The sequence below is a fragment of the Colias eurytheme genome, chromosome 8 (genome assembly GCF_061535395.1).
Source record: "Colias eurytheme isolate Ceu_HAF_F1 chromosome 8, ilColEury1 Martin Lab GWU primary, whole genome shotgun sequence".
Classification (NCBI taxonomy): Eukaryota; Metazoa; Arthropoda; class Insecta; order Lepidoptera; family Pieridae; genus Colias; species Colias eurytheme.
In genome coordinates this window covers 2,679,648-2,689,124 of record NC_142987.1, presented here as the reverse complement: position 1 = coordinate 2,689,124, position 9,477 = coordinate 2,679,648, and the positions used below count along the sequence as shown (strand labels likewise).

The 9,477-nt window shown below is 32.2% G+C and overlaps 1 protein-coding gene across 1 annotated transcript in view; it reads left to right on the top strand.

The window, feature by feature from the left end:
* Positions 1 to 7,406: 7,406 nt before the first annotated feature.
* Positions 7,407 to 9,477, top strand: part of LOC149906344 (thrombospondin type-1 domain-containing protein 7A-like) — a 76,218-nt gene continuing 74,147 nt past the window's right edge. The window contains exon 1 of the mRNA XM_090104781.1: positions 7,407 to 7,521. The gene's annotated coding sequence lies outside the window, so the exon portion shown is untranslated. The remainder of the gene's footprint in view (positions 7,522 to 9,477) is intronic.

Here is a 9,477-nt window from a genome sequence, read left to right as displayed (position 1 = left end):
TTTTCCAGCAAGACCATGGTATTTTCAGGTAGATCTAAAACAGTAAGTACAATGGCTTTGCATGCTATTTATTCTGTCAGTGCCCACAAATTCCCTCCGGAGTTACGTCAAAAGAGCTATTCCCGGTAAAATGTTTTTTAAAGGCAATCACAATCGTGGCGCAACTACGATTTCTCACTTTCTTCGCCTTGAACGAGAAGACACACTTTCTAACGAAAATACCATAACACACAGAAGGAGAGAGAATAAAACTGAATGCGTATTTTGTCTGCTTAAAATATCAACATTAATTAAATTGTATATATCTATATTTCACATACAGTTTGAAAAAAAGGTGACCATTAAATAAAACAATTATCATTAATCATCTGTATGGGTTAGAACAAAGATTAAAATAAATACATGGTGGTTTTTTTTTCAACAACTGTAATATCTTTTGTTTCATTGGTATACAACCTAATTCTGCGTAAATCCTGCATAAATTATGTTGAATTTAGTAATTTAAATTATGTGTAAGACTCATGTGTTGAAAGTTTACATTATATGTAGTTTTCATACTTTTGATAACATTGAAGTTACTGAAAAAGTACCTAGCTTTAACTTATATTTAAATATATATTTTAGTTTTCGAGGTATCCCTAATGTAGACCGGGAGATACTGACACAAAATTTCGAGTCATTTGTATCAGGATGGCGGTTCTACAGGGGTCTTAGTACGCAATGATAAAAAGAAAAATGATGGTGTGATCGCTGGTATCGGTGGTTTAGTCGCGTGGGCGTTAGCCGAACTCGTCGGAAAAATAGCGAAAGTCAAACGATTTGTAACACAAAAATTTTAGTATTTACCGATAGCCCATAAAAAAGAAGTAGGCGGTAGTGTCATGCCATACTTTTCCGGTGTGACTTACAGCCCGCCATACCGACGCGAATATGTTGATTTAAATAAAACAATTATTCAACCATTTGTACCAGGCCAACTTTTGCACAGGTAACCATCGTCGTGCAGCCATTTACGAAAATCGCCATGCCATACTTTTCGGACGATTCCAAATGGTCGCCATACCGCCGAAAATCTGCAAAAAAAATTTATTTCGCCAAACTTTTTGTACCAGTATTGCATTTGGATTTTTGGAGAGTATTTGATAAAATGTGACCATTATTATATTTGCCATACTTCTAGTAGGGGGAAAAAGTGCTGTCATACTTGAAAAATTAATTTAGTATTAATTTATATAAGTGAAGATTTCCAACACCTAGATCTTTGAAATTTTGTATTTATATTCTTTGATCCTCAAACTTCCAGGAAAAATAAGTGCCATACTGTTACAAATCGTTTGACTTTCGCTGTTTTCCGACGAGTTCGACTAACGCCCACGCGACTAAGCCGCCGGTACCAGCGTTCACACCATCATTTTTCTTTTTGTCATTGCGTACTAAGAACCCTGTAGAACCGCCATCCTGTTACAAATGACTCGAAATTTTGTGTCAGTATCTCCCGGTCTATATTGTCAGCTACGAGAAAATTTCTGTACAGTGTTTTTTTTTTTTCATTTTTCATATCAGAGTCGACATATGGATGAGAACTTATAGTAACCTAACAAAATGCAATAGCTCCAGTATGCATCCAATTTCACTGGCTGACTGTGAAAGGATCTTGGATGAAAAACTAGACAAAAAAGTAATCGCAATGTTCATGGAATGGGGAAATTTCTCGATAGCTCCGCCATTTGATTAACAGCGAATCTTTTGTTCCCTCCAACTAAATCGACTTTTGTTTCCGATGAAATTAAACTACGCTAAAGATTTGGATTTGTACAAGTCTATTATGAAAAAACTAGGTTCACTCTTATCAACTTATCATGTACCAAACTTAGTACCAAATATCAGACTTTTGTATAATGCGTAAATTTAGAGAAGTAATATATATATAAATATACTACACTATATAAATAATAGCATAAATTTATTTCACTGCAACCTACCAGGGGACAGGTTGTTATTTACAAGGCTTACAGATGGCTTACAGTGATTGATAATACCAGTTACATGTTTGTTCCTATCTTCTATTTTACAGCAATGTATATTTCATTATTCTAAAGTCAATGAAGCGGCTATTTAGTTCTAAAACAATAAACGCAATCTTCTTTTACCACATTTTACAACTTACTATACAGAAGAATCCGAAATGTTGGGCGTGTGTCGGTGACTCGGTCGCAGCGTCTCCTCATAATTTATAGATGTAGAGATGCATTTCAGTTAATCTATTCCAAATACATTGATCTCAACACCGCAGTACCTGTTCTAAATGTACATATTCCATCAACATCCCTACATGTTTAATAAAGCCAAAGTCAAACTGTTACGGCTTCAGAATATCGATCACGTAACACAGGTGGCTTGAGCACGCTTCACAGCTCTCACACTTGCCTCGTTAAAACTGGAGCACTCTTGTGAATTTTACACTAGGAAAGAAAAGGGGTTTAGGGCTGGATGTTAAATAAGTATTGTATGAAATGAAAGCATTAATATCCTAAATATAACCTTTGCATCTAGGATTGAATGTAAGTATATAATGTCTACAAGTAGGGTCAACTCATCTAATTCTGTGACAAAACAGAATATGAAAAAAAAAACAGGTAAAACTTTATAAATTTTATTTTTATTTTTAATAGGAACATTAATCAATCTTCTATTTATCAAATGGAGCAAGTGTAATCTTAACACATATGAATTAACTCAGCGTAAAATGAGCTTAATCAAACCGCGATGACTTGTCTAATTCTGTGACAATCACCATAATTCGGTGATAGTACTTCTCTAATTCTGTTATAACCGAATTAAGTGAGTATTAATTATTTTTTAACACAAAAGTAAAAAAAAATACAATTTATAAAAAATATAAACATATTGAAAGTAATAATAATGTATTTATTTATCAATGAGAAATTATCAAAAGAGGGGAACCATGAAAAATTAATATTGGACTTTATAATTGTTTGTGTGAACAGTGTACAGACTCATTTTTGACTGCAGAATATTTTGAATTGCGGATGTCAGCGTTGTTTCATTATATTTTCTATTTTTATTTTTGTCTTCCTCCATGCTGTCTAAAATAAAAAAAATAACTCACTTAATTATGTGATAAAAAAAATAACGGACTTTTTTAAAATGCTTGAAAGCGATCCTACTTTTAAACCTGAGTAAAAATAAATATTTTCTGACTTAAACGACTAACGTATACGCACTAAAAACAATTATTTATACACGAATTGAAAATAATAAAAATTTGCTTGGTTAATTCGGTGACACTGTTTTGAGTTGCAATCTTGAAAATCGTTAACTTTTTGAACCCAGGAAATAAGGTATTATGCAAAAACAAATGAAAAATTACTAAAACCTTTATCGGTATCAACAAGAATATGTTTTTAACAATTAATTGTCAAAGTATCATGAACTTACACTCACCTTTTCTATTTAAAATTAATTAAATAATGCAGCACAGTTGCACGCTACCGGTGAAACGTCAAACATGGCGGGCGCAGTGACAAATCCCGCGATTGTTACTATCTCACCCGCACGATTTTAACAAAAATTTGTACACGAAAAGAAGCTTTATTACCATACCATAGGGTTAATTTTAATGTATTGGATTTTACTCCTATAACGCTGTAAAAGAGTCCAAACGTTGTATCTCCGAATTAAGTGAGTCACATAATTAGGTGAGTTTACCATAGGTACTTATAACAAGATTAGTTCTAACTTCAAATAACTAAAACGAATAGTAAATTAGTAATGTATAAATTATTTTTATAATCTTCTCACTGCAAAAATTATACAAATCACTCTTGAGAGAATTTTATTTACCCACTATAAACGTTCGATTTACATTATGTACCTAATTATGTAAATCGAACGTTTTCGATGCAATAAAACATAATTGGTATCGGATATCCTTATTTCAAGTAAGTTACTTATGCTTTGTATATTTTTGAATATAATATGGTTTTCGAACAAACTTTTAATTGGATTATATCACATAAAGAGTTAAAAGGAAGTGTGCCGTAGAGCTTTCGTACTGAAATAATAAACCACCAATTAAGCCCAAAAAATGGAAGTAATTGAAGTTTTGGATATTGTTTGAAGTTAACAAGTGACTATAACTATCTAGGTACTGATCTCGTAATGAAGTATTCTTCTTCTTCTCGAGTATATATTCACAAACCGAAGTTGACTAATTATTATAATTTCTATAATTATCTGTTTACTACAATATTCTATGTTTAAAATGTGAATATTAAATCTTCTTATTAAAATTGGTATATTTAATCGACCTACAATCTACAAACGTAGCCGTAGGTTATTAAGGTAAGTATTTTATTAAATCATCTTGATTCAAGCATAAATAATTATATAATCTAAACCACATGTAGCCAAAATATATTAAATATTTCGTTCCCAAATCTCGGAAATCTTCGTAAATTTTGCCGGTTAATATTTATTATTATCTCATCTTTACCATGAGGCTTAAGCAAGACCGTGAGTCCTGAGTCCCCTTCCGGAATATTGATTGACGTAACGTCTTAAAATAAGTCGTTGTGATTGGTCCAGCGTTTATATTACCCAGCTCCCACTGTTATGAGAGAAAATGAGTACCCTCGATAAATCGTTGAAAACATTTTGGGTGTAATGAAGTAAGAATTCATTTAAGGCCGCTCCAATTTTAAAGCAGTGTTATTGGTATTTTTAGTGTAGCGTGTGGTTATTGCTCTTGTGTATAACTTTTGCTGTTTGCATTATATACAGTTTTGTACAATTTTGATTAGCGTATAATCTTGAAAGAAAATTCAGTATTCATTGGTTTAGTAAACTTTTCTGTTTCTCAGTTCTTTCTAATCTTTTTTTTACTATTTACAACATGTAATCCAGTACCAATACAAACTGTAAAGAAATTGAAAACATCAAAATTCATTTAAAATTCATTTCCCGAAATCTTAAACACTACGCCTTAATTTGCGGGCCTCGGTGACACATTGCTTACATATATTGGTAAAACATGGGTAAAACCCATATTACTACAGAGATCATATTATGAATGCAAGAGATACAATTGAAAAACGTTAAAAATGTTTTTAAACATACCAAGAAGTTGAACGGACATGCATTGTTCCTGTACAATATTACCCGCTTCCCGTCCGCGGAGTTAGATTAATGTGTTTGTGAAATATAGCCTTTCCTGTAATATTTCTTCCTTCGTTATCAACTTTAGAACCATTTTTCTATAATAATATTGCGGTAAGAGCGGAGTTTATGTCGAGTGTAGGTAACTGAATCTATGTAGTTACTACTAGATAGGTACAGGTAGAGCTCGTTATTACAATTTGCTTTTGAAGGTTCAATCATAATATTATCTTTTGTCTTTATAGAGGTAGTTTTTATTAATATATTTTGAAACAGGTAACCTAAGACAGCAATAAGATTCACACTCATAAGACTATTTAAAAAGTAGTTTTCTATTCAACATATCGTAGCTGCGTAGCACCAAAGCATAAAAATATTTCTATTAGACGTTTCAAGCATTTATCCAATATCACCTTACAATTTACAAAACTAAGTATATATAAATAAAAGATTAATTACGTGCCGTTTCCTCTAGATGCAGTAATGGAATCAAAGGCGGATCGAGCAGAGCTATCGCTTACGTGGTCAGTCGTAAGGTTTCGATCAACACAATGCGGAATATACGAGATTCACGAGGGCTTTCACTGGCTACATGTCTGAGATTGCAATGAACAGGAAATCGTGTTCCTACCTATATATAAATAGAAGTATATGTATAAGTATATGTGTAAGTTCCTTTAAATGAGATTAGGTTTAAAAATAGATTCGTTTGAATCTACCGTTTGTTTATATGAAAACATTATGTATTTTATATTATTGTTATAAATATTTAGTTATATTGTTTTTTTTTCGATTATTTCACTATATTAGATAAGTACTTGAAATATGCTTTTATGTACACTCTATGTATTTTTGATAATATTTTAACCTTTTTTACAACTCGGATTAATAAAACTGAACCCCTTTATTAGTAATTATTTCATCAGATTACAGAGCCCTGCATAATGCTAATGTCGGGTGTAATATGCAGCCAGTTGTTACCTACGGTAAATTATCACTGTCATTGATGGAATTTATCATTAAACGAATTAACTTGACTATCGCCATTTTGAAATGTAATACTATCTAAGGATAATTATTAACAATGATACTAAAACTTTAAATGAATTAACGGTACATACATTTTACTGAAAATAATACATCAGTTTTCTACATTATTTGTCTAGCATGAATTTCTTAGGAATTACTCTCTCCAAATATATGAAATATTGAGAGAAACTACGTGTAGGCTTTATGAATATTTGATATTAATTTTGTCAATACGACATGTACATTGTACAATACCGATAATTTTAGTGTTAGTTCTAAAGAACCTTATCTATATTCACATTAAAAAGTCGGAAGACAAGAAAATGTAGACAAAATACGCCTAGTTTTTATAAAAATCATCTCCTTAATATTTAATTTGTATTATTATTAATTTCAAATCTCTTTGTGATTTTCATCTTTCAGTATTTAAGTTTAACATTCCACACTGTCTTTATGTTCGCACAATTTTATAGTTTGGTATACAACAAATTAATCTGAAATATTTTTAATCTAAGTTTTAGACAGCGAGTTTCAACTTGTGAACAGCATCATAATGAAACCGAGAATCGGTCCTAATCGTGAAATGATCAAAATCGTCGACGTTAGGCAAAACAGAGGTCTGAAAAGGGCGAGCGGTTTCCGGATGAAGCGCGCAGTATCGAATCCAACCCACCCCTAGAGACAAAGAATAAACAAGCAGCAGACGCGCAAATAGTTATAAAATAAATGTACTATGTAATACATAATAGATAGTTTAGTGATAAGTACACGTAAATCTCTCTGACTATTTACCTGTTTTTTTACAGAAGAACATTTCAAACAAAGCAAAAATATATGTTTCGGTTTTACGTCAATGGAAAAATATATTAAAAACGAAGAAATAAATTGTATAATTTGCGATGTTCAAAATACACCATTTAAAGTCCCTAAATATCATACAAAACAATACCGCACAATTTCCAAAAATACGTAATGTCGCTCGTAGCAAGCGTGCTCTACAAAACCGTAGAGCCTAAGACAAGCAACAACAAAGAGTACTCAGTATACAACGCTTGAATATACACAAAACATTACTAATTTACGTACAAATTATACAATAATACAAGGTACAAAGTTCAGATTTAGCACACCTGTTCGTTTCAGGCTGTATTCTTTGCAAGGGCGACGCGGGGAACTGAGTGGTCAGTGCTCTGCGCGTCGCGGTAGCACCCACACGTACTGCTCGAATATAATATAATATATTGTTTAGTTGTGCGTTTGTGTTAATCGAATTATGTACGCTACAAGCTAGGTCGTTCAGCACAAATATATCAGGTACGTGACAGAGAAATTTATTTTTTGCACACGGTAAAGTGTCGTCCATTGTTTGTAAATAAATATTTTATTCGGCCTAACGTGATTTGTTTGTATCGTTTCATGGTCAATTTATATGAATATACGTAGAAAAATTACTGTAGCGTGAAGATGTACCTTTTATAAATGTACTTCGAATTTAATTGCTTAATTTTCTATACATATATCATACAATTAAAGCACATGTATAGGTACCTATTGCAACCCTTTTGTTGCCTTGCCATAAGATATTTTACCGTCGTGTTGCGGAGTCAAACAAAAACATCCATTAATTTTGCCACTCAAGGTATTTTCCAGTATCGTTCGTTAAAATATTATACGAATATCGAGTTTCCTTTGAAACATTGAATGATGAAAGATAACAAACCTTACCGAGAGGCAGTCTATTTATATACGGATCGATTCTGCGTGTCCCAGAGGGGTATACTTGCATCCTTTTGTACAGTGAATGGAATATTTATACATTAATAGATTTTACTTTTAAATTTTATTATAAATTTCAATGTGCTTCAATATTGCCTCTACAACTTAATTAAGTCCTGTGGCTTTACTAATCGTATATAATTTTATAATTATATACCGTCCTAAATTTTAGTGCTTATATGAAAAAAAAACATATGACATTGAGCTTCCTAAAATCTTATTTTTCGTTATAACAGGCCTCACATTTTTGAACCCCATAATCTTATTTCTTTGACCGTGTCGTAATCGGGTAATAACTCTACCATTGGTAGAGTTAATCACCCGAAACCTAAAAATGACTTGCTAACGTATTTAAAAGGTAGATAATATATAGTATCGAAATTTTATCGCGAATTGTAACTGATTTTTATGTCTTTTTCATGGATTATGTAGTTTCTGCGCCGACGGTTTCGTGAGCAATTTAAAATATGATCCAAACACTTATTTCTCTTCCTTAAATATGTATATATTAAACTTCTTCCACATTAAAATATACACTCTTAATTAACCACAAGTCATTAAACAGCAATGATTTGTGTTAAACAGTCCGTTTTCTGGAGAATGAAAAACGTTTCAGCATTGGTTCATTAAGCGCGATTCGATTATAACGCCTCTTCAGGCTTTGCCAATTATTTGCTTTCCTTCTTAACGAGTGTACAAGTTATTCGATTAAGGCATCTGGATGTAGATTACACTTTCGTTAATAGATTTTTGAATGATTCATCTAAAATTGCGTCCTAAAACCGGAGATTCGAGTATTTAAATTATTATTACTTTTGAGTAGCTATTATCTACTCTACCAAAATTTAAATCTCTTTGTCATATTATAACGGCATACGGACAATCTTTATTATAATGAGAATTCAATGTAACTTGGAACATTCATGTTTTCTATTAGCGATTACCAAATAAAACATCCATTGCATTTCTGGTTTTCAATATAAATCGGATTTGATTGGTAGTATTCAAAGCAACGACGTAATATCACTTCTCAGTAAATTCGACTACACGCCATGGATGTTATTTCATTTCGCTAGGCTCATAACTAAAAACATAAAATTCTTATCGGCCGTCGGAAATAATGCAGTTTTTATGTTCTATTCCGTAAAATCTGGGGTGTTATGGGAACCATGCGATTTATGTCTTTACATCATTTAAAATTATTGCTTTTTTGGCAGTGGTTTCATATTATAGTCTTCCTCTAAATGTTTTACTCTGGGTCTACTTATGAAATGGGAAACCTAATCTATACTAATAGATATTATAAAGCTGGAGAGTTTGTTTGAACGCATTAATCTCAAGAACTACTGGTCCGATTTGAAAAATTCTTTCGGTGTTGGATAGCCCAACCGAAGAAGGCTACAGGCTATATAATATCATCACGCTAAGACCAACAGAATCGGATCCACACGGGTGAAACCGCGGTGCGCAGCTAAAGAATAAGCTGATATTGTA